This window comes from Rhinatrema bivittatum, chromosome 7 (assembly GCF_901001135.1).
Source record: "Rhinatrema bivittatum chromosome 7, aRhiBiv1.1, whole genome shotgun sequence".
Classification (NCBI taxonomy): Eukaryota; Metazoa; Chordata; class Amphibia; order Gymnophiona; family Rhinatrematidae; genus Rhinatrema; species Rhinatrema bivittatum.
In genome coordinates, this window is record NC_042621.1 from 2,478,002 (window position 1) to 2,503,839 (window position 25,838).

At 49.7% G+C, this 25,838-nt stretch overlaps 1 protein-coding gene and 1 long non-coding RNA gene across 8 annotated transcripts in view; one reads left to right on the forward strand and one right to left on the reverse strand.

The window, feature by feature from the left end:
* Positions 1-13,328, reverse strand: part of LOC115094947 — an 18,189-nt gene extending 4,861 nt beyond the window's left edge. Inside the window, exons 1-2 of the long non-coding RNA XR_003857642.1 lie at positions 12,721-13,328; positions 9,026-9,150 (exon numbers count right to left, since the gene is read on the reverse strand). This is a non-coding gene — a long non-coding RNA (uncharacterized LOC115094947). The remainder of the gene's footprint in view (positions 1-9,025; positions 9,151-12,720) is intronic.
* The window catches only part of GSE1 (Gse1 coiled-coil protein), a 378,777-nt gene that overhangs the window by 185,974 nt on the left and 166,965 nt on the right, over positions 1-25,838 (forward strand). The window lies entirely within an intron of this gene.

A 25,838-nucleotide genomic window follows, 5' to 3' on the forward strand; every position in this document is an offset into this window, starting at 1 on the left:
CCTTCAAGGGGCTCTGCCCAAACAGCGATAATGGTGCCCACGAGGGAGGGCGTGGTACTCAACCTCGTGATCACTAATGGGGATAATGTTGGGAGAGGTGCCCACCTGAGCACCAGTGATCATCGGACGGTATGGTTTGATAATGCAAGTAAGATGCAGAGAAGTCTCACGAAGACCCGAGTGTTGAATTTCAAAAACACAGACTTTGTCAAAATGGGGGAAGTACCTGGAGGAAGAACTGGAAAGCTGGGAGAAAACGGGCGAGGTGGAACAAGGGTGGGCCAAGTTAAAAGGAGCAATTACAAAGGCAACAAATCTATATGTTAGGAAAGTAAATAAGAGGAAAAAGAAACCAATCTGGTTCTAAGGAGGTGGCTGAGAAAATAAAGGCAAAAAGTATAAAGGATCCCAAAAAGAGGAACACGGGGAAGAATACCTGGTGAAACTGAGGGAGATGAAGAAAGAAATCAGAAAAGTAAAGTGGAAGAAAGGTAAAGCAAGGAGACAAAACATTTTCCAGATAGAGAAGGGAGGCCTGAAGTGCTATAGTGAAATTGAAAGGAGACGGGGAGCAGTGTATGGAGAGAGACAAAGAAATGGTGTTCCCTGGAGAAGGACCGTTGTTGGTTGAGAAGATTTGTAGGTGAAAGGTGGGTTAGATAACTCCGTTTACAGAAGAGAATGAATGGGAAGAGCTAGGAAACCTGAAAGTGGACAAAGCCATGGGGCCTGATGAGGTCCATCCCAGGATACTGAGGAAGCTCAGAGATGTGCTGGCGGGTCCGCTGCATGGCCTGTTCAATAGATCCCTGGAAAGTGGACAAAGCCATGGGGCCTGATGAGGTTCATCCCAGGATACTGAGGGAGCTCAGAGATGAGCTGGCGGGTCCGCTGCATGGCCTGTTCAATAGATCCCTGGAAAGTGGACAAAGCCATGGGGCTTGATGAGGTCCATCCCAGGATACTGAGGAAGCTCAGAGATGAGCTGGCAGGTCCGCTGTGCGACCTGTTCAATAGATCCCTGGAAAGTGGACAAAGCCATGGGTCCTGATGAGGTTCATCCCAGGATACTGAGGGAGCTCAGAGATGTGCCGGCGGGTCCGCTGAATGGCCTGTTCAATAGATCCCTGGAAAGTGGACAAAGCCATGGGGCCTGATGAGGTTCATCCCAGGATACTGAGGGAGCTCAGAGATGAGCTGGCGGGTCCACTGTGTGACCTGTTCAATAGATCCCTGGAAAGTGGACAAAGCCATGGGGCCTGATGAGGTTCATCCCAGGATACTGAGGGAGCTCAGAGATGTGCTGGCGGCTCCGCTGTGTGACCTGTTCAATAGATCTCTGGAAAGTGGACAAAGCCATGGGGCCTGATGAGGTTCATCCCAGGATACTGAGGGAGCTCAGAGATGTGCCGGTGGGTCCGCTGCATGGCCTGTTCAATAGATCCCTGGAAAGTGGACAAAGCCATGGGGCCTGATGAGGTTCATCCCAGGATACTGAGGGAGCTCAGAGATGAGCTGGCGGGTCCACTGTGTGACCTGTTCAATAGATCCCTGGAAAGTGGACAAAGCCATGGGGCCTGATGAGGTTCATCCCAGGATACTGAGGGAGCTCAGAGATGAGCTGGCGGCTCTGCTGTGTGACCTGTTCAATAGATCCCTGGAAAGTGGACAAAGCCATGGGGCCTGATGAGGTTCATCCCAGGATACTGAGGGAGCTCAGAGATGTGCTGGCGGCTCCGCTGTGTGACCTGTTCAATAGATCCCTGGAAAGTGGACAAAGCCATGGGGCCTGATGAGGTTCATCCCAGGATACTGAGAGAGCTCAGAGATGAGCTGGCGGCTCCGCTGCATGGCCTGTTCAATAGATCCCTGGAAAGTGGACAAAGCCATGCGGCCTGATGAGGTCCATCCAAGGATAGAGGGAGCTCAGAGATGAGCTGGCGGGTCCGCTGCATGGTCTGTTCAATAGATTCCTGAAAACGGGAGTGGTGCCGAGGGATTGGAGAAGAGCGGTGGTGGTCCCACTTCACAAGAGTGGGAGCAGAGAGGAGGCTGGAAACTACAGGCCGGTTAGCCTCACCTCGGTGGTGGGAAAATTAATGGAGAAGCAGCTGAAGGAAAGGATAGTGAACTATCTACAGTCAGAAGAATTGCTGGACCAGAGGCAGCATGGATTCACCAGGGGGAGGTCCTGTCAGACAAATCTGATTTTTTTGATTGGGTGACTAGGGAATTGGATCAAGGAAGAGCTCTCGATGTGATTTACTTGGATTTCAGCAAAGCTTTTGATACGGAGCCGCATAGGAGGATTCTGATTAAAATGAGAAGTGTGGGACTTTGAGCCAAGGTGGTGCATGGATTACAAATTGGTTGACTGACAGGAGACAGCGTGTAATGGGAAATGAAAAATATTTTGAAGGCAATGTTAAGTGGAGTGCCATAGGGATCAATATTTGGACCGGTTCTGCTCAGTATCTTTGTCAGCAACATTGCGGAAGAGATAGAAGGTAAAGTTTGTTTACAGATGATATTAAGATCTGCAACAGAGTGGACACACGTGAAGGAGAGAATGAAAAGTGATATAAGAAAGCTTGAAGAGAGGGTGAAGATTTGGCAGCTGGGATTCAGTGCCAAGAAGTGCAGAGTCTTGCAACTGGGGTGCGGCAATCCAAAAGAGCTGTAATGTGATGGGGGTGAAAGACTAATGTGCATGGACTGGGAGAGGGACCTTGGGGTGACAGTGTCTGAGGATCTGAAGGCGATGAAACAATGTGACAAGGCGATAACTAAAGCCAGAAGGATCCTGGGCTGTATAGAGAGAGGAATAACCAGTAAGAAACTGTGATAATAGCCTTGTACAGGTCCTTGGTGAGGCCTCACCTGGAGTACTGTGTTCAGTTCTGGAGCCTGTATCTCAAACAGGATAGAGGAGGTCCAGAGAAGGAGGACTGAAATGGTGTGGGGTCTGTATTGGAAGACTTATGAGGAGAGGCTGAAGGATGTGAATATGTACCCCCTGGAGGAGAGGAGGTGCAGGGGAGACATGATACAGAGCTTCAGATACCTGAAAGGGTTTAATGATGCACGAACTTCAAACCTTTTCCACTGGAAAGGAAACAGTAGAGGTCACGAAATTAAACTTCAAGGGCAACTACTCAGAACCAACATCAGGAAATATATCTTCAAAGAGAGGATGGTGGATGCCTGGAATGTCATTCCGGAAGAGGTGGTGAAGAAGAAAATAGTAAACAAATTCACAAAGGCATGGGATAAACACTGTGGGTCCCTCTAGGCTAGAGTTGGAAATTAGAAAAGGGTGCATGGAGTGGTAGCTACTACCCCTAACCGAAGGCATGGGGATTACAATCTTTAACCAATTAGCTTTCATGATTTTGACACAACTGTAACATTGCTCACTGCTTTGATGGTGGGGAGAGAAATGGAGAATTGGATTCAGATGACAGCCAACGCTGGGCCTAAGGTTTATGGTCCCGGGTACTGGTATGTAAACATTAGGGAAAAAGTGCGGGCCTGCTTCTGTAGCCTGGTTCAAAACAAAGTATGTTCAAGCAGCAGCACTGTCTGGATTATCAAGAAGGCTGCTCGCCCTGTAAAAATGTTGCTAGAGGTAATTTTGTTATGGGTTTGATTGTCAATATTACTACCCTTAACATAAGGTTGGGGGTAACTGCATGGAGTGCCAGTTACCACCATAAGAGACTTGCTGGGCAGACTGTCTGGTCTTTTTCTGTTGTCATTCCCAGGTTGCTCTGTTACCTGGGTATGAGGTAAGGATTGCAAACACTGCAGATGTGAATCTGCCAGTCCTAAAGGCACTTGCAGCCTGTAGCTGTTAGCTGGTGACGCTGCCATTTCTTGTCTCAGTAATGATGTGCATTTTTTTACCCAGTAATGTCTGTATAGATGTCGCTGTAGGAAGAGAGATCTCGGGGGAGTTGACGTGATTTGTTGGGAATCTTTACAGGACGATGGTGGTGGGATTGGAACCTGGGTCTCGTGGCTTGGCAGTTTTCTAGCCACTAGGGTGGAGCGCTGCCGGAAGCGAGTCCTCTGCCGGGCTGAAAAGACCGACATGCTCTACCTATGCCGTGTGAGCTTTAAGTCAGGGTGACTCACAGGGGAGGGGTGAGGCAGGGCAGCCTGCCCTCTGGTTTTTCTCAGCTCTTCTCCCATTTTATTGCGGGGTGGGTGGGTGGGGAGAGGACATTGGGCGAAGGAGGAGAAAAGAGAGTTTCTGCTTTTTATCAGCGTCCAGTTGGAGCCCTGTGAAGAACTGTCCGGGTTTCCCGTTCCTTTCCCCTTGCTTTTCACCTACAAGGACGGAGACTCGCCATACGGGGTCGGACCGAGGGTCCATCAAGCCCAGTATCCTGTTTCCAACAGGGGCCAATCCAGGTCACAGGTACCTGTCCTCCCATGCCCTCCTTCTGTGCCTGCTGTGAGAGGTAAGCCAGAGCTGCGCCACGCACGCACCAGAAGCTCTGCTTCTGACCTGCAGCAATTACCTCTTCCTGGCTGGGGCCACAAAGCACTTTCATCCCTACTTACACTCTCCTGCTCTTAATTAAAATCTCACAACTCTGCCAAATTTCCCTTAATTAGGAGATTTGTGTGAGATACGGAGGAGAGGAGGTCTGGGAGCGCACCAGTCTCATTACATGCCTGACACTTCAGCTTCCTGGCATCTACGGAGGCAGGTGCAGCCGGGGGCTGGGCTGCCTCCCTCTACCCTTGACCTGTCAGTCGGCGGCGGGACTAGCCAGAAGCTTCATTAACATTAGCTGCCCCCGATACTTCTCTACTTATGTTCCCAATATACACACATGCTTTTATATATATATATATAAAATATATTTTTATAATGAAAGATGTGTAGAATTAACTGGTCAAATCCTGGAGATCTAAAGGCCGCGTAGAGTTGAGCGTTTCCTTTGAAGGGTAAGTTTGTTTTGGGCCAGCATAAGAGACGTTTTTTGTTTTTTTTTCTTTTTCTTTTTCTTTTCCTGGGACTAGAGTCACTCCTCGACAGGCAGATCCTTTTCTGTTTTTTCTCCAGTTCATCTGTGGGCAGGAACTCCTGCCTTTCCCAAAGAAACGGGGACTACAGGTCCAGAGTGAACTGGGGGAAAACCAGAACTGGGATCAGCCCATCGGGGTGGGGGGAGGGGTGTAACCTTATCTAGGATAACTTTCATGATTCCGCTTTGAAGTGTCGAAAACCGTAATCTGAATCTAAATGAATAAAAGGATGAACGGTGTGGGATTTGCAACATAGAGACTGTACTGGGTTGTGGGGGGAAACACAGGTACACCATATTCAGTTACTGGATGTCATGGTTTCTGCTTGCTCAACGGCTCAAGCAGGGAACGCACTGATCTTAACCTCCTGAGTCCGAGCTGTTTTGCGGTGGTGCCAGCTGGAGGGCAGGGTCCGCTTCTGATGCTGTTGCCCTGTTGGGTTCCTTGGAAGGAAGGGTGAGAGGCAGCTGAGAACGCGTTCACTATTTTAGCCTTTGGTAAGGCTGACAAGGTAGTGTGAGATCCCTGGGGGTAGGGGAAGGCCTGGAAGGAAGTGTCCAGTAGGCAATGACTGGCTCGTCAGGTTCTGGAGCGGTAGGGAAATGGACCTCTCGTCTTGTTGCACTATCGGAGTCCTATGATGTTTTCTGCTCTGTGTCTTGCTGTAATCTCCTCCGTTCTGCCGGTCCTCACCCATTTTGTCATCTGAAAGTCTCTGGGTGCCCATGGGTATATATATATATATTTTAAATTCTGTTTATTAATTCTTTCAAATAATGTTCACAAGACATAAAATCTTGAAAAGAAATAGAGCTAGTTACAAGTAAAGAATAGTAACACAATATCCTTTTAACATATTATTCACAAGCTCCATAAAGTCCACAATTTGGATCCACCTGATAGCAAAAGGAAACTATTTCCCAATAGTATTAAGAAAATAAAGGCATTATTATGGCTAAGCGACCACGGATTTTAAATTTGAAGACAGACCTCAACCTACAATGGGAGAGTCAGAAGGGACAATCTCAGGGCCTGTTATTACAGATAGTGGTTTGTCAGATCGAAATGATGATTGAGAAGGAACAAAAAATATGTATCTTAAATCTTTATAACTAACTATGCATTTGCAAGGAAATTTTAATACAGATGTTCCTCCTGTCTGCAAAACTCTCAAACGCATAAAAGAAACTGTCGTCTTTTCTTCTGAGTTTGACGAGAGTCATCGGAGTAGATTCTGACTTTCATCTGAAGAAAAGGATTTAAGCGATGTTTGTTTGAAGAAAAGTCGAAGAACCCAGTCCCAGTCTGCTTCAGAAATGAAAGTAACCACCATAGCAGCCGGTTGAGCTAGATCTGAATCTGATGTTTCTAACATGGTGGTGATATCCAAATTAGGAGTCAGGATATCCATTCCTTGTTCAGCTTGTTCTTGCTTCTTATATAGCGGAAGATAATAAATCTCGGAAGTAGGAGGAACCGCTTCTTCAGGAACCTTAAAATGTTCAACTATATATTTTTTGAACATATCTTTGGCTCCCACCTGAGGGAGTTTGGGAAAATTTACGAATCGCAAATTTCTGCAGCGACTTATATTTTCTAAGTTCTCAATTTTTAGTTGTAACAAGGAATTTTCTTTAACCCAATGTTCTTGTAAATTAAATTGTGAAGCTCTTGTTGGACTTTACCCATATCTTCTTGAAGCTTCTTTATAAACTGTTCCAGTTTAAAAGCTGTACTCTCTACCAAGTTAACTCTTTTGAATTATAGGATTCAATTGCTGAGACATGGAAACATCCTAATCGCGCCCCAAGTATTTTCCAAAGTAATATTCATAGGTCTTACCAGGGATGGAGTTTCGATTTCTCTCAATGGACTGTATAGTTTACCCTGAGAGAGTTCCTCCAGCATCTCAATCTTTCCTGTAGGTTGACCGGTGAGGCCCTCAACAGGCCTGTCCCTACCACGGCAAAGGAACCTTCCGCTGCACTCCTCACCGACAGGTGATCACACACTCTCTGGAGCTCGCCGGGTTTACATGCTAACTTCATGGCGTGCCCCCCTAGTCCTTTTATCCGAAAGTGTAAATAGCTGATTCACATCTACCCGTTCTAGACCTCTCATGATTTTAAACACCTCTATCATATCCCCCCTCAGCCATCTCTTCTCCAAGCTGAACAGCCCTAACCTCTTCAGCCTTTCCTCATAGGGGAGCTGTTCCATTCCCCTTATCATTTTGTCGCCCTTCTCTGTACCTTCTCCATCGCAATTATATCTTTTTTTGAGATGCGGCGACCAGAATTGTACACAGTATTCAAGGTGCGGTCTCACCATGGAGCGATAGTCATTATTAGATTTTTCTGTTTTATTAACCATTCCCTTCCTAATAATTCCTAATATTGTTTGCTTTTTTGACTGCTGCAGCACACTGAGCCGACGAGTTCAATGTATTATCCACTATGATGCCTAGATCTTTTTCCTGGGTGGTAGTTCCTACTATGGAACCTAACATCATGTAACTTTAGCATGGGTTATTTTTCCCTATGTGCATCACCTTGCACTTATCCATATTAAATTTTATCTGCCATTTGGATGCCCAATTTTCTAGTCTCAAAAGGTCTTCCTGCAATTTATCACAATCCACTTGTGATTTAACTAGTCTGAATAATTTTGTATCATCTGCAAATTTGATAACCTCACTTGTATTCCTTTCCAGATCATTTACAAATATATTGAAAAGCACCGGTCCCAGTACAGATCCCTGAGGCACTCCACTGTTTAACCTTTACACTGAGAAAATTGACCATTTAATCCTACTCTCTGTTTCCTATTTTTTAATCAGTTTAACTTTGAAAAGTGTAAGCATTGTCAAGCTAACTGTAAAACATTGATAAGGCAGGCTAAGAGAGAATTTGAAGAAGTTGGCTGTAGAGGCAAAAACTCATAATAAAAACTTTTTAAAATATATCCGAAGCAGGAAACCTGTGAGGGAGTCGGTTGGACTGTTAGATGACCAAGGGGTTAAAGGGGCTCTTAGGGAAGATAAGGCCATTGCAGAAAGACTAAATGAATTCCTGTTCCCCCCCCCCCCCACACCCTCCCCTTCCCATCCTTAGACATACAAAAAGTGGCTAAAAGTCCAATGATGTGCCCTCTCCAACTGTCCTAGTTGCACAATCCCAAATGTGAAATACACATAGAAAGGTCACAGTCCTTGGTAGTGCAGCAGAGACTCTTGTAGGTGGGATCCTATACCATGGCCTGCTCTCCTTAACCACACTTACAATTGATGACTCTCACACCATACCCCATGTCTCCTCTCCCGCCCCCCCCCCCCCCTTCACATATAGTGCCATAATACCCAATAGTTGCCCAGGGACTGAGTAGGATTAGAGTATCCGTCAGTCTTGTAGAATGCAGTTAGCAGAATCAGCATAGGCCTAAGCAGATACGGACCTGGTGACTTTTTATTAAATATTGTCGTCCGGCGTCGTATGGCAGACGTGTTTGGGTAAGGGGTAAAAGGGGACGTGTTGGATAGGGCTTAGGGAAGCAGGGCCTGGGGCCTTTTCTCGCTGCTGGCGTGAGATGCGAGCACCTTTATTTCTCCTTCCTGTGTATTTCTGTAGTCATGCTTGGCGCTGTGGGCACTGATCGTGCTCCATTAACAGCGGAACCTTTTATTTTTTTTTAAAAAAAAAAGTGCTGGTGTGGTGTCGCTGCCAATTTGGACCTGTGGTTGGGATTACTTGGAGAAGAATTTCTCTCCTTCAGCAGACAGACAGACAGATTGACAGGCTGTATTCAGACATGTAGGTTTTTATGTACAGAGCTCTGACCTGTAATCACAAAGCTGTATGCACCCTTGTTCTGTACACATTTATCGTGGTGGGTATTTTTATGACTAAGGGTCTCAGTGTCCAGACAGCTCTGTAGATGGAGTACCAGGGTCCTAAGTGCATCCTGGGGTAACCGTGGCATTGCTCACCTGTGCTGCGCCTGCACCGGGTCAGGCCCGTGGTGCATCGAGTCCTAGCATCCTGTCTCCGGTGGCCAGTCTGGCTCATGTTGAAGGTGCAGAATAGGGACGCCCCCCTTCTGTGCTTCTCACGCCTGGAAGAGGGAGGTGGAGACGCCCAAGCTATTTGGCTAAATCATTTTGTTTGATGTTTAAAGATTTAAAGTCCAAACATTGCAGGCGTTATTACAATAGAACACACACACACACACACACACACCTATGGACATAAAGCACAAACATTAAATGCACAAAGCACTAAACATAAAAACCAACTGAGCAATGCCAGTATCCTATTACTGAGCAGTGCCAAATCAAGATTAATACAGTATTATTGATCTTACCGGATCGTGAAAAGTCTGAGAATAATTGAAAACTCAATCCCCCACCAAAAGCCTGACCAAATAAATAAGTTGTTCACACCTTTCTAAGAACCTGATTCACGAAGGGTTTTTCCCATAGATATAAAATGGGAGAAAAGCCTTAATGAGGTGGTAGCACAGGTTTGCATCCTAATCGGGCTGGATCAATGGGCTTCATGTAAATGAGTAACCCGGAAGGAAGGGGATACCCAAAAGGCCAGCGTTGGATGATGGTAGAGCGCGTATCAGACTATGGGCATTGGCCCATGGAGCAATTGTGTTTTTTTTTTTTTCACAGTTTTTAAATGCACTTAATGCAATATTCTACAGGCAACCCAACGCAAGGCATGTGGTACTGGTGATAATCAGTCCCTGCCAAAAGCTCCAGCGGCCTAGTTGTGCACACATTTGGGGTGGCTTTTAGAATATTACCTGGCAGGCCTATCCATAAAGGAGTGAGGCAGTCCATACCTGTCAGACTTGGAGCGAGAATGCTCAGCAGACAGCAGCAGCATTTAAAGTCTACCTAACAAACACAGCTTAAACAAAAAAAAAGAGAGTTAGCTACAGCTTTTACATGAGCTTTCATGGAGAGGCCAGAGTCTGGGATTGTTGCTAAAGTGTGAGGCGGGAATATTCAGCTTCTCCAACCGGAAACGTGAGGGCGTGTCCTTGCAAAATCAGCATCGGTCTGATCCAAATTAAACCCAAGGCGACTGTGATCAAGTCAGGGACTCATCAGGTCCCTAGTAGCGGGCCAATCCAAAATGGGAAGGAACTGAAGGTCGTCCACACCCAGTTTGTAGTGTGTGCGCCTGATCTTGCTAATAGCTCTCACAGTGGGGACCGTGTAAGTGTTTGCACGATGGTTAATGGACCTCTCCAAGCCTTTTCTAAGCTCGGCTGTATTGCCAGCCTTGGCCATGCTCTCTGGCAGCAGATTCCATAGTTTGTGTGTCGGCTAAACAAAAACACTTTCTAAAGCTAAGACTTAGCCTTTTTTTTTTTGACTGCCCTCTGGCCCTAATGCTTGACAAGGTACATGAACCATTTCCTGTTTACCTGCTGTGCACTACCTGTGATCTTATAAAACCCCCAAACCTGCCTTAGCCTTTCTCCGTCCCCTTTATCATTGTTGTCGCCCTTCGCCGGCACCTTTCCTCCTTCCGCTGTGCCTGTCCCTGACGTGGGGCGACACTCGAGATGTGGTGGCACCATGGCTCGGCGCCATGGCTTTAATACGTCCCCCGTTTCGTTGGCTCCTATCGACCGGTGGCGCGTTCTGTGCAGGGTGCGAGCGGAGACGCTACCTGCCTTGCCTTGCCCTGGCTGCGAGTCCTGGGAGATCCACAGCCCTGGCCCTAAGCCAGGCCTGTTTAGTGGCTGGGAGCAGCTATAGACCTACCCCGCTATCCCATCCTTAGTTTTTGGGTTTGTTTTTTTTGGGGGGGGGGGGGGGAGTGTCATTTTTTCTGGTCAGGGCTGCCTGTTCTCCCTTTCATCGGTGGCAAAAGGGGTTTGTGTTAACCTGACTGGCTGGCACCTGTCACAGCAGGAACAGAGACGTCTTAAAACTGAGCCAGCATTTATCCTGCCTCGTTATCTCTGCTTCCAGCAAAAAATTAAACAAAAAAAAAAGGAGAGAGAGAGAGAGAGAGAGAGAAAAGGGAGCCTGTCCTCTGCAGGATCCTGGAAATCTCAATCCGTGCGCACTGTGGCGTCCGTGTTTCCATGGCTGCGGCGGGTCAGAGGTCGCGGCCCAGTCATTATGAATGTACCCTCTGTGTTTATGAGCCTCCGTCTTGACCTTATTGAGCCACCCTAACCCCGTCCAGCCACTGGGAGGGGGGAGGGGGAGGATCCCGTGCAGGCAGCCAGGCCGGTGGGACCTGGGTCAGCGCTTTTTAATTGGTGCAAATGGGCAGCCGAAGTGGCTGCTGCGCTCTTAAGGGCAGGCAAGGCCACCTGTGGGAAGTAAATGATTAGCCAGGAAGCAGACTCAGGAATAATAGGTAGAGGCAGACTGGGGCTGAGTCTGTTTCTCTTCCCCTGCGGGGGAGGGGGAACTCGCCTTTCCTCAGATCTAGTATCTGAAGGGCTTTGGGCTGTGAATTTGGATGAAGGGCTGCGGTGCCAGATAAGGGCCTTAGGTTAGGGCTGTGCCGGAAAGACTCTGCAGAGCGGAGGGGTCCTAGAGGAAGGAGACGCCCTCACACCTGGCTGACATCTTGACTATTTATTTATTTTTACATTTTCTCCTTCTTGAGTTCCCCTTTTCCACCCCCCACCCCCCTTCCAAACGTTGTACTCTGAATCATTTGCCCACGTATGATGGATTGAAGAGGGGTTCAGCGCGATGGGACTTGGCTGCTGCTTTGTGACCGGGGGTTGCTCTTGAATGTTGCCGTGCATTTCCCGGTCGAGCCACTTCATCTCCCCGGGTCCTGACGGGTCCCGGCAGCGCCGCGATGAAATGCCCTGCTGGAGGGGGAGCTCTCTTGGGATGAGAGGCGCCTCTGTTACCTCTGACCCAGCAGCTCCCTCCCATTCTTTTTTTGGGCTTCCTGCTCAGTCAGAACCAGCTTCTGATTTGGTTACGGCACCTTGGGGAGCTCGCTCATAGCCCGCCCCGTAGTTACTGCAGCGACGGGCCCGGGCTGGGGGTCCACAGTACCAGGGTGGCTCCTGGAACCCCCCTGCAGCGCTCTCTCACTGCCTCTCCACCCCCCCGCTGTTGTGGTTTTAGGAGGCTTTGTGCCAGCCGCTGCCGGGCAGTGGGCACAGTCAGGGGGAGGAGTGGGAATTCGGGGACCGGGACTGGAAGGGCAACCTACTCCCTTGTAAGCAGTAGATGAGGAGGAGCGGTGAGCATGGATACACGACTTTCTACGTGTGCTTGTCTCGCTGGTCATGGCTACATGGATCCCGTGGCACGAAGAGCCACCACGCACAGCATCTAACCAGTCTCTTTAGGTGCCCAAATCAAATCCAGAGGCCCGGTTATCTGTGCAGAGGGCCTCGGCTGCCAGCAGGCCGTTGTCAGGCGACGGGGTCGACCTAAAGGTTGGCAGCTCTGGTGGTCCTTCTGCTCGGCTTCCCTGCCCCTGTGCTCCCAGGTCTCGGCACTTTTTTAATGTCATTGCCCCAGACTGCTCCCTGCTGTCCAGTACTAGATTATTTATTTACTTACAAGATTTATTTCCTGCATTCTCTCACTGATCGAGATGGTTCACCAAAAGATAAAACCATCCATAAAACTGGAACAAATACCAGCAAGCAATTAAAAAAAAAAAACCATCTTACAAAACGGACTGCAGAATCCGAGTACACGACCAGCAAATCTCCTCCTCTTCCTTTTCTCCAGGTCTTCTCGTGCATCCTTTTACTGAATGCAAGGTTATAAATTGCAGTGGCAAGATGTGAGCAAGAGCAGAGCAGAGCAGTCCTGGCCCGTCAGTAATTTGCTGCGTAAGACTTTGTAAATGTTATCTGTCCATGACTGCAGGGGTTTGCCCGCTGCCTGTGGCACGTAACCAGGCCCGCGTCATGGACGGGCAGGAAGCCGCTCTCTTCATGCTGCGCTGGCCCGGGAGCACATCATTGTGGACATCTTCCCACGTCCCACGCCAGAGTTGGGGAGGACACAGTTGGCCAGCTCTGGGGTGTGCGGCTGGGCCTGAGACGTGGCGACGTGGCGACCTGCTGTTTTATCAAAGATCCGCTGTCTGGTGTTGCGCGTCCATACATCCCTCTCGCCGCCTGAGTGGGGGGGAGCACCTTAAAGGCCTTGTGCCAGCGTCAGGATAAATGTTGCCTTCAGCCCTTATCTGTCCTAATTTACTGGCGGTAACTGGTGGCGCTGATAGATTGGTGGCTCAGACCTTGCCCGCCACGTCTCAGCATTAATAATCTTCTCCCTTCATCCTGCTCTCCAGATGTCTGTAATTTATCTGCTTATTCACTGGGGGAGCAGCCTCGTGCCCCCGGTGCCACTGCTAATGTGACCCGGTGACAATAAATTCTGCTTTGTAATAACACTTCCAGCTGAATGAGTTGACCTCTTGCTGACTGCCTTTTCTAAACCCCGTCCTCTCTTAGGCACTGCAGAAAGGATCTGTAATAAATGGGATTGCTGTCGGCCCGAGGCCTGGCGGCTGCCCCCCCCCCCCCAGCCATAGATCAGATGGGAAGAATTTGCCTGGGAGTGTGAAGAAAAGGGGTCCGGCTTAATCTTTAATCAGATTTGTGGCACCGGATGCCAGAGGTTTTCTTTCTGCTCCCTCACCCCCCTCTGCTGCGGTGAGAGAGAGAGAGAGCGCCTTGTGTCACGATAAGGACTCTTCCACCATTCTGTGTCTGATGTGCCAGGGCCATGGGGCAACGATCGGGTTGGGAGAACCCCCCCCCCCCCCCCCCCCCCAATAAAACAAAAAACTGGGATAGGCCTCCCGAGAGAGCCGCTTGTGGGATGCTGCTGGGATCAGGTGGGACAGCCAGGAGCCAGCTGGGGGGACGGGGACCTGCGCCGGTTACGGCAGCTGAGGATTATGGCTGCTCTGATTTTTGTTTCCAGCGGTGGTTCGCAGGGTCGCCAGCGTACGGGTGAAGGTAGCGGCAGTGAGTGACGGAGAGGTATAAAACAGTGGTCCTGGAAGCCGGCATCCTTTATCAGAGGAAAGGGATTTTGTAAGAGGAGGAAGCTCAAAGAGGGTAGCCTCAGGAGTAACCTTAGAAGAAGACCTCCCCAGAGAAGGGTGATGGATCCGTGAAAAGGCTACATGTGGGGAGGCGGTGGAGGCAAAAATGAGGGTCTGAGGTCTGTAAAGCCTGGGATAAGCCCAGGGGGGTCCCTTCTAGCAGAGGAAAGCCATAGATCACCTGGCATTGCACCAGGAATGAAAACTGGTGCAGACTTTGTCTGGATTTCGCGGTCCTTAGCTGCCTTCAGGTTTGATGTTATGACGCAGGACGGAGGTGCTGCCGCTGTGAAATATTCTCGTACGCTTCTCGCCATCAGTGAGTCGGAAAAGGGGGAGGCAGGCTGCCTCCCTGTCCAGGACCTTTCTGTTGGCCGTCTCTTCACGTCAGCCGGTTGGTGGATGGGACAACGTTGAGACGTGCTTGATGTAGAGCAAAGGGCCGACGGCATCCTAGAGGGAAAGGATTGGAGATACCTGGGCACACTCTTAGGCCATTTAGAGGAAAGCTGGACAAATGAAGTTTAAAATGAGGAAGCAGCTGTTGATAATGCGAGACTTTTCCTAGAGCATGAGCTGAAGTACATGGAAAATCTGTTTTCTGGAAAATGCTGCTATTAGAAGGGCGAGAAAAATAGGCGGGCCCTCGAGCGCCTGACTTCCAAACCCTTTAAACATATCGACCTTCGCCGTTCGCACGGAGTCCCTTGCCTTAAGGTTAATAAGCTTTTATTTCTATGAGCGCTTGCTGTTTGGACAGAATCCCAGTGAGTTTTGCAGTTTCATGCTGGTCATTTCGGTTTGTTTGTTTTTTTTTAGTAATCTGACTCCGCCGGGGCACAACTTCCCCCCTCGGGTCACACTGGGGAGAGTTGGTCAGTAGTTGAGCTGGGGCGAGAGCTTGACTTTTGATGTCTTCTTGTTGACTGGGCGCCTTCTCGTGGTCCCAGTGTGTGCAGAGCGGGTTTCCGGGCCCTCAGTGCCGCTGTGGGGCGGGGCAGTGGTTCCTGGGATACCATAAAATGCCTCCCCCATTTGCCCTCCAGCTCGGGATAGGGCTGACTGCTTTGTGTTGTAACAATCGAAAGGTTCCATAGTCCCAATGGCGGCTTTTGAGTTTTATTTTTTTCCCTGTGGTGGCCGGTTCCTGCAGTTACTGGGATATAAATGGAGCTGTCTGCCTGCAGAGAAGGTATAATCTGTCTAAGGCCTGAGATACCAAGTGCCTGGAATTTATGGGCCAGAGTAGAAGAGCAGGAAAGCGGATATAGATCTTCTTTAATTTTTTTTTTTCCTAGGATAAAGATTGAGATTTGTTTTTCGATAGCAGGTATGGAGTCCTGGTAGAAGGTGTGGGCTCTGGGGGAGTCAGTACGTGCTGCAGTTTCGGTGGGGGTGGGGTGGGGAGCTCGAGTTTGGTTGCATTAATGATTCTTGTGACCCTGAGTCGTGTTGTCTTGATTATCAAGGTTTTGCCTGATAGATATGAGGTTGAGGAATAAATAGGGACAGAAGAGATTTTAGACCCTTCAACTGTGTCCAAGTCCTGGGATCCTCAGAGCCAGCTGCTTTTTCATTGCCCCTGAAGAATTCTGGGATCTGTAGTCCTGCATTTTGTTCAGAACATCAAGGGATTTTTCAGGCTTTTGCAGGGTGTGAGGTTTTGTTGCTAATGGCAGTTTCCTAGCGTGTAGACAGATGGACTTGGGACCAGTGGGTTATGCTCCCCTGCCAGCAGATGGAGACGGAGCAAGCTGACGTCACAGTATACATAACCCTGCAGTGTCCCCAGCCTGCCAGTATTCTCCGTCTCCAGCAGATGGTGGATGTGCATCTCCCTATGGGGATTGCTTCAGTTTTTGGAAGGAGAATTTTAAATTTAATGGAGGAAAGCCCCGCTCTCCTGCGGTGATACCAAGTGGTCCCTCCCCCAGTTGAGAATTCCTGAGGTGATTTCCGTGGTCCCTCAAATGTGTGCCTTGGTCTCGGTGTGGACTTAGCTGATTGTACAGCTTAAAGGGGTGCAGGAGGCCAAGCATGTGGCGGTGACGGCAAATGCCCTCTCCCCCCCCCACAGCTGGAGACAGTCTGTGTACTCAGCCGGTAAGCGCTGAGCTCAGGTAAGGTTTAAAGAAGGAAGAAGTTTACTTTCCGAATCAGAGACAGTTAGAGGGAGGTTAGGAGAACTGGGCAGCCTGGCGGGTTGAGTGGCCCCAGTGGTCTAGGCCCCGCAGTTAGGCTTTTTGCCTGCGTGCCGTGTGGTAGGCTGCGGCGGCATTTTCGCATGCTTTTCTGCCCTTTTCAGGACGTCCATGCACACAGTACGTCAGCTTTGCACACGCATTGGGCACTGAATTTTGGGCATGCCCTTGGGCACACAAGTTTTTAGCATGGTGACACGCTTAAGCCTTCAACGCACTAGTTGTGTGTGTGGTTTGGTGGCGCTTACTTATGTGGCGCATAACTTTTTGAGCGCGAGCCCTTTGGATGCATCTTCGCCGCTGCTAATGGCGCTGGTGAACAAGAAGCCTTAAGTGCCTTTCTCTTTGTGTTGCCTGTCCTATTCGGGCTTCTCAGCCTGTCCTGTCTTCAGGTGTCAGCGCTGTTTTGGATGCTCAGGGAGAGTTGCCTTCCTTGGATTTTGCTAGGCCTGGATCCTCCCATCCTGAGGATGGTCTGGTTTTGGTGCTGTCTGGAGGAACGCCAGACCTCGGTACTCCCTTGACTGGCTCCTCCACTGGCGCTGGCAGTTCAGTGGGCCCCGCTCTTCTGGGTTTGGACTGGATCCAGCTGCTTTTTCTTCGGTGGAGTTTTTTTTTTCCAGGGTTTACAGGCCATTTTTTTCAGGCACAGTCCTCAGCTTCGCTCAGTCCTGTCAGGTCGGACTCTCAGCCGGTGGCCTCTCCTTCTCCCGGTCCTATGCTAAAGCGCCGGGGCTCGCCTCGGTTCACTGCGGATATTCCTGACGGGAGCTCAGATGGCACTGATAAAGAGGCAGATCCTGATTCCCTTGAAGCTGGGGAAATTTCTCCGGGGCTGGAACTGTAACGGGCCATGTTACGGCTCTTTTCATAGAGAGGAACTGCCGGGCCTGTTTTCCCAGACCTTGAAGATGCTGCTGGCTGTTCCTGGTGCGGATTCCTTGTCTGAGCCAAGGAAGAATCCCATTTCGGTTTCCTTGAGTGAAGCCTCTTGTTGTTTTCCCTGTTATGGATGCCATTCAGGAATTGATTGATCTTGAGTGGGACGCCCCCAGAGGCAAATTTCAAAGGGGGTTAGGACGTTGGAAGGCCTGTACCCTCTAGATGCGGCTGTGAGAAAGCGTTTGATTTCCCAAAGTGGTTGCGCTGGTCTGTGCCGTCTCTAAGCAGACGACTATCCCTGTGGAGGGAGGAGCGGCCTTGAAGGATGTGCATGATAGGAGAATTGAGGCCATCCTTAAGCAAGCCTTTGAGGCAGTGGCAATGATTTTGCAGATAACTTCTGTTGCGCCCTTGTGGCATGATCTTGACTGCTTTTCTCTCAGGAAGTTGATGATGCTGGAGGGAATTCCAGAGCGATCATGGAACCCGCTGCCGCCTTTTTAGCGGATGCGGGCTGGGATTTGGTCCGTACCTCAGCCAGAGGAGTGGCTTCGGTGGTAGCGGCCAGGCGTCAACTATGGTTGCAAAATTGGTCAGCTGATGCAGCCTCCAAAGCTAATCTTATGAAAATGCCTTTTAAAGGCTCGCTCTTATTTGGGAGCGAGTTGGAGAAAATGGCCAGTAAGAGGGATGAATTGCCAGGCCCTTGGTTGCCGAGGATAAGAGGCAAGTGCAATGCCCCTTTAGTATGAGGGGTCGTCTCAGGGGTTCCAAGTGTTTTCGTTCCTACAGAGGGTCGACCTTTCCGAGGGTTTGGCCTTTCGTTATGTCTCGGTTCTTTTGTCCCCGACAGCCCAAGAGAGGAGCGGGCTCAGGTGGTGGATCTTCCTGTGCTTCCCAATGAAGGTTTGCCGACCCACCTTCGGGAGCAAGAGATAGGGGGGTTGCTTCTCTTTTATCAGAGGTGGGTCGAGATCACTTTGGACCAGTGGTTTCTGGAGGTGATACGAGAAGGATATGCACTAGAATTTTGCAGTATTCCTCAGGATGGGTTCATAGTGTCTCCTTGCCACTCCCTGCAGAAGAAGCAGGCAGTGGAGTCTATGCTTCAAAGGCTCCTCAGGCTGAGGGTTGTGGTGATGGCCCAAGGACATTGGAATGCCAAAGAGTCCCTCTGGAACATCAATCGCCTGGAAGCCCGGGTGGTCCGGTTGGCATGCTCGCAGTTCAGCCACAGGCTGCAGGGTCAAGCAGTTTATGTAGTGTCAGACAACACGACAACGGTGGCCTACATCAATCGCTAAGGAGGAACCAAGAGCCAACAAGTTTCGCAGGAAATAGACCAACTTATGAAATGGGTGGAAGGACATCAACGGATGATCTTGGCCTCTTACATTGCAGGAAAATATAACATAAGAGCAGACTTTCTCAGCAGAGAGAATCTGGACCCAGAAGAATGGGTGGTGTTAGCCGAGGTGTTTCAGCTGTTAGTGGATCTCTGGGGCCTTCCGTTCCTAGACTTGCTAGCGGCTTCTTGCAATGCGAAGTTTCCTCGATTCTTCAGTTACAGGAGAGATCCATGGTCCCTGGGCATAGATGCTCTTGAACAGGTCTGGCTGGAAGACAAGTTGCTTTACGCCTTTTCTCCGTAGCCCTTGCTGGGCAGGATAATTCATAAGATCGAAGGCCACAGAGGGCTAGTATCTCCGGTGGCACTAGACTGGCCCAGGCATCCATGGTATGCAGATATGCGACTACTCCTGGTGGAGACCCTTCTTCGTCTTCTGCTGCACACGGATCTGTTGCAGCAGGGACTGGTTTTTCTTGAGGATTCGACTTGGTTATGTCTTAAGGTTTGGCCCTTGAGAGTGCTTGCCTGTTGAAGCATTGATATTCTTCTGAGGTGGTTGCCACCTTAATCTGCACTCGAAAGTTCTCCACCTCCTTAGCCTATGTACGGGTTTGGAGAATATTTGAAGACTGGAGTGAGAAGCAAGGTATTCTTCCTTATTTAGTTAAGATCCTGATCATTCTGGATATTTTGCAGGATGGGTTGAATAAAGGTTTGGCCCTTAATTCCTTGAAGGTACAGGTTACGGCTTTTGCCTATTTCAGAGGCCTGGTGAATGGTGTTTCCTTATCGTGTCATCCGAATGTGGCCTGCTTTTTGAAGGGAGTGAAGCATCTTTGGCCTCCCTTGTGGTTACTGGTTCCTTTGTGGAGTCTTAATTTGGTGCTGGATTTCTTGGCAGGCCTTACGTTCCAACCGCTTGCATAGCCTTTCCTTGCAGTTATTGACCTTGAAAACAGTGCTCCTGGTGGCTATATGTTCTGTACGTCAAATTTCCGAGCTCAGGCCTTGTCTTACCGGGAGCCGTTCCTTTAGGTGACTTGAGAGGCATTGCAGCTGGATACTGTTCCATCCTTCTTGCCTAAGGTGGTCTCGGAATTTCATTTGAATCAGTCCATTTCCTTGCCGTTAACAGGAGTATCGCTTTCTGCATCCTTTGGATGTCAAGAAACTTGTGCGGTATCTGGAGGTTTCTGAACCTTTCCGAAAGATGGATCACCTGTTTTTCCTTCATGGTGGAAGGAAGCAAAGTGAACCAGCTTCGCGGGCTTAAGGAGGTGGTCACGGCTGCGTATATGGATGTGGAAAAGCCGTTGCCTACTAAGGTCAGGGCTTATTCCACTAGGGCTCTGGCAGTGTCATGGGCGGAGGTTAGTCTGTTGTCTCCTATCGATATTTGCCGAGCTGCGACATGGTCCTCCTTCACACTTTTTCCATGTTTTTTCGTCTGGATATGCAGGCTGGGAGGACGCAGCCTTTACACGTACAGTGTTGACTGCACCGCAGACAGCCTCCCGTCCTTGTTCAGGAGTAGCTTTGGTAAGTCTCACTGGTTGAGTCCATCTTCTACACGCTAGGAAATGGAGAAATTACTTACCTGATAATTTTGTTTTCCTTGGTGTAGACAGGTGGACTCAGCTTCCCGCCCTCGGCTGCCCCAGGAGTGTGCCAATAGTCCTCCTGTGGGGCTTTAGGTCCCAAGGGATTTCTGATAAGTGTTCATCCAGTTCCTAGCTTGGGGTACCTAGAATCTTATGTGAGTTCAGTGTTTCTTGTTGGTTGAGTACAGTTATGGTTGCATGTTTTTAACCATGTTTTAATCAAGTTTTTTGCTAGCCTGTCCACAGTTGCTTTTGAAGAGAATACTGGCAGGCTGGGATCACTGGAGAGCTAAATATACTGTGACATCAGCTTGCTCAGTTTCCATCTTCTGGCAGGGGAGCATAAACCCACTGGTCCTGAGTCCATCTGTGCACACTAAGGAAAACGAAATTATCAGATAAGTCATTTCTCCAATAGATGCCATAGTTCTCAGCAGTTTCTTGTCTCTCTGCAAGTTACGCTTCATTTCATATCCTCTGCAAAGTGAGCAGCGCGGCGAGTGTGGTCCTGTGGCACTGGATCGGTTCCTTCCACGGCATGGGCTCTCTCTCTCTCTCTCTATCTCGCCGAGCCACCACCGGTGACGGACCCAAGATAACAGGAAAGGGCAAACAATCTCCTCGGTGGCTGCACACCTGAGAATGGGTTGATGAATGTGTTTACTTAATTAATTGGCTGTGTGAGAAGGGAGCTTGTTCCTGTGTAAATCTAGCGGTGCACGCTGGAGGTTGGCAGCCTGGAATGCAGCGGATGCAAGACTAGACTTTAAATAAGGCTGCAATTATTCTCTGAATAATTGAAGAACAATAGGTGGCTTCGGCACTCCAAGTAATGCACTTTGATCAGCTGCCAGGCTGGTGCTCAGACAGCCTGGGCCGGGATGGCACCAGCGTTATCCTGGAGTACCGAGTACAGACTAGCCTTTTCGGGCAGCTGAGACGGGCAGTGCCAGCACCGCCAGACAGGCACAGTTCTGGCTGTATGGTAGGCGCTGCGGAGCAAAGGGCACTGTCTGGAAGGAAAATGCGTTCTTGTTTAAGGTGGACCCCCTCTCTTCCGTCTGCGTGTTGATGCCGTCCGTGGTGGGGGCAGGGAATCCTTTTCCCCTTGCCCTTTCATCCTATTTCTGATCAGACTGAAGCATCCCCCCCCACCCCCCCCGGGGCTAGAGGCCAGACCCTTCACTCTGAGGAGATCTTTTGGTCCAGGCAGGGTTAGAAGAACCAGAATTTTTTTTGGGGGGGTGGTTGGAGGTGTGAAGGGGATGGTTTGCCTTTCTCTTACAGAAGTGTGGAGAAAATAGGTGGACTTGGGATCAGCATTGGGGCTGTGTTTCTTCATGGAATGAGGACTCCCAGTGGACTTTTGGTGAAGGCTAAATTGGTAACCAGAAAAACAAATCCCGGGGTAGACACAGAGGATCCCCTAATTGTGGAAAAAGATGAGGGGGATTCTGGGAATGGACTGGAGCCTTTGGCGTGGCAGCAGGAATGGAGTAATTGGGAAGATCAGATGGGCCTCGTGGTCATTGTAAAGCAGGGCCCAGAAGGGAGCCTAGTTGTGTGCCCCTGGCTGGGGACTGGCACAGCCGTGAGGGGGAGGGGTGAGAAATAAGGGTGGAATACCCCAATAGTTGCAAAGGCGCCAGTTCCCTGTCTCTGAGCTTCGTAAGAATATAGGCAGAGACGGAAACTACTGCACCAAAATAAAAAAAGAAGACATCAATCCCACAATGAAAGCGGCTAAAGAGGCTGAAAAGGTTTACTTCCTGGGGTAAGGGGGCCCCTCTCTCTCTTCCTTCCTCTGATTCCTGGAACCTGGGGCAGCTGGGGAGGAGGAGGCCTGAGCCTTCGTTTTCGGGTTTTCTCCCTGTTCGTCGCCTGCCTCCTCTTTACTAGCCAGAGCGCCTCGGACGCTCCTTCCTCCCAGACCTGCCTGCCGGTAGGGGGTCCCAGGACTCCTCACCCTTGAGAGCCAGAGCAATGGCCAGGATTTGAACCCTCTCCTGCGTCACTGGGATTCTCCTCCACCCCCTCGTCACCTCGCTATCCCTTGATAAATTGGGCGGGTAAACCCGCGTCCTCCGCAGCCTGGCCAGCAGGTCGCCAGAGAGAGAGAGAGAGAGACTATGCGTTGATGTGTCCTCTTCTCCTCTTCCTCCTGTACCATGGATGGATGGATTGATTGGAGCGTCCGAAGCAGTGTAGGACAATAAAACATCTCCCTAACAAAACGTAAAACCCCAAAACTGCATACGGCAAACTGAAGATCACAGAGCAGCATAACTTCTGCCAGAACAGCAGCAACCGCTTAGATTTCCTTCTAAAGGTAGAGCTGCTGTTCATTTTCCAAAATGCAGACTCCTAAGTTAGGTGCCTGGTACTGGAAATCAACGATCAGCTCCTGACTTTGTTCTCCCTGTCCCTGACTCTGACCTTGTAGCCACCCACTTTTTTAGACTCTCAAATTTAGGCATTCGGCCCTGGTCCATTTTGAAGACACAATTTAGGAGCCTGACTCTCAAAGTTAGGATCCTAAATCCTTTGAAAATTGGCCCCCAAAACTGCTGTCCATATAGATGGCCATGGCCTAACGGGGGGAAAGGCAACCTGGTTTTGGTAAAGGACGCCCTGCCTTACCCCGATCTATTGGATTTTTTTTGAAGGTATAAATAAACATGTGGATAACGGTGAGCCGGCTGACATATAGTGCATTTGGATTTTCAGAAGGCGTTTGACAAACGTCTCTCACGAGAGTCCTGGAATAGGAGGGCAGTTGCCCTATTGGGGATTGGGAACCAGGTTAGAAGACAGGAAACGGGGGGACTAAATGGTTAAGCTTTCCGACGATTGTTAGTGGAGTACCACAGGGATCTGTGCTGGGAACTTGGCTCAACATATTCATAAATGATCTAGAAAAAGGAACGGTGATCAAAGCTGCAGACGACACAAAATTATTCAAAGTTGTTAAAACAGCAGCAGATTGTGAGGATCTGCAGAAGGAGCTTGGGAGACTTGGGGCGTCTGAACGACAGGTGAAATTGAATGTGGAAAAGTGCAAAGTGATGCACATAGGGGAAAAATAATTCCAACTACAGGTGCACAATGCTGGGAATCACCACCCAGGAAAAGGGTCCTCCGAGTCCTTGTGGACAATTCATTGAAATCCTCTGCTCAGTGCGCGGCAGCGGTCAAAAAAGCAAAGAAAATGCTAGGAATGATCCACAAAGGATCGGGGAGTAGAACAGGAAATATCTTATTGCCTTTGCATTGATCCATAGTGCAAGGGCACCTTGAGCACTGTGTGCAGTTCTGGTCACCGCATCTCAAGAAAGACAAGAGCAGAACCAGGAAAGGTGCAGAGGAGGGCGGCAAAAATGATAAAAGGGGCAGGAACGTCTCTCCCGTGATGGGAGGCTCGGCAGACGAGGGCTCTTCAGCTTGGAAAAGAGACGGCTGAGAGGGGGGCAGGATAGAAGTTTATAAAATCATGAGCGGGGTGGGATGGGTAAATAAAGGATGGGTATTTACCCTTTCAAATAATAATAAAAGAAGGGACACTCCATGATGCTTACAACAGATTGTAGAAAGTGCTTTTTCACTCCGTGCACGCTGAAGCTGGGGAATCTGCTGCCAGAGGACGTGATGAAGGCGACGAGCATAGCAGGGTTTCAAAGAGGTTTAGATAAGTTCCTGGAGGAAAAGTCCATAACACATTGTTGGCCGGGAAGACTAAAGAAAGCTATTGCTCTCCCTGGGAGTGAGCGACAGGATTTCGATCTAATTGTTTGTATCTGTGACCTGGACTGGCCACCGTCAGATGCTGGGCTCAGTGGACCTTAAGCCTTGACCCAGGTTCATCATCCTTGTCAGTGGCTTTCATAAAATGGGACCTTTTGTTGTTTTAAATGCTTATTGGCTAGTTTCCTCATTTATCTTTTTAATTTGGGATGAGTTTTCCTCTATTGCTGTTCTAAATGGCAGAATTGATCTCTTATAATCTCTTAACTCCTTAGTAAAACAAGGTAGACATTTTTTCTGTAGATCTTATCTTCCTAATTGGTGCCATCAAGTGCAAAGCTGCAGTCCAGCGTTGCATCGGAGACTCGGCAGAGGATTCTGCAAAGATGGTCTGAACCGTGGGCACTGACTGATTTGGCCAGTGCCGCCCGGCGCTTGAGAGGCACTGAGAATGAACGAGGTGCCCGCGGATGGCTTCCGCCATCTCGCCCCCATCCTGGAGGGCCCTAGTGCTGGCTTAACCCTAACGCTCCTTCCCCCAGTGTGTCCTGCAGTTTGCAGGCCTCTGGTCGATATGGTCACTATTAGCACATCTGGACTGGCCTAGGTTCTTGTGGTTTTTATCTCAAATTTTCTTCTGGCTCTGCCACTGGAGCCACGGCACTCTGCCCGACTCCCCCCTTCTCCCCCCGAAAGGAGTTCTTCTGGCAGCAGTTTATCTCCTTTCATTTATTATTTTCTGCTGCTCGCTCTTATCTCATAAAAAAAATAAATAAAAAGGTAGGAAAACAGCCACTGCCAGCCAGTAAATGCGATTTTGCATGGAGGTGGGGGGCGGAGCCGCGTGGCTTCTCGGGAGGAATCCTTCATGGGGTTCGGCCTCCGTGCACGGACACGTTAAGGACAGATGGATTACATTTAATGAGCCTGCCTGCACCAGCAACGCCTGAATGGCTTCCACGTAGTGCTGATCAAGCCAGCCACGGGCCCGCTTGGCGCTCTGCACTCAGTGTGTAATTGTTCCTGTAATTGCACTCCCGCTCTCCTGAGGCAGGCCGATCAGATCCTTGCCCGGCAGCCCGAGCCATTCAGGGGGTAACTGGTGACAGTGTGCGCCCCCCCCCTTTACAAGTCTGCAGTCCTACAAATGGACTGGAGACAGGAAGCCATTCTCAGAGGCCGGGACTAGGCCCACTGCCCAGTACTGCCGCCGCCACCGCTGCTTGCTTTGCCTGTAAGGACCCATATCCTGAGGGGGCAGACTGAGGCGGTCCTGGGGATTTTGCTGCTTTTTGCATCTCTGGAATCCTGGTCTTGCTCTTCCTGAATAAATTATTATTATTATTATTAATTTTTGTGTGGCAGGCTTGCTTGTTCACTGGGTAGCAGGAGCGTGGCAGCTGTGGAGCTCCATAGTAACACTGCGGCGCTTCCTTTCTGTCTGGAAGAGGGGCTCTTCAGGGGCACGGAAATCGCCGTCCCCTCCGGGGGCAGAGTTCAGGTGACGCGGTGGAGGCAAGACTGGCAGAGGACGCCATTCAGCAGAGGGATGGGCAGCCCTGCACTGCCGGCCTGGCGTTACCGCCCCTGCTTGTTTTACGCTGCTGTTTCGTTTTCCAGCTGCCCGTCCCTCTCTGAAAGGCTGTAGGGGTCTGATTAAATGTTGCTGCTGCTGGTGGTGACCTTAGCTCTTTGCTTTGGAGGTGGGGGTGGGGAATGCATTACTGCTCGGTTGCCAGAAATGTTTTCCCAAGGGTCTCATACTGGCCTTGGGTTTGGATTTTCCTTGCCGGCAGGTGAAAGGGGGACTATAAAGGTGTAGGTGCTTGGAGTAAGATGAGGGTGGTGCACATTTCCTGTTAAAGTCCTAGTCCTTCTCTTTGTGCTTTTCCTCTCTCTTCTCTCGTCAGATATGGCTCTTCCACCTCCTCTTGCTTCAGACGGGGAT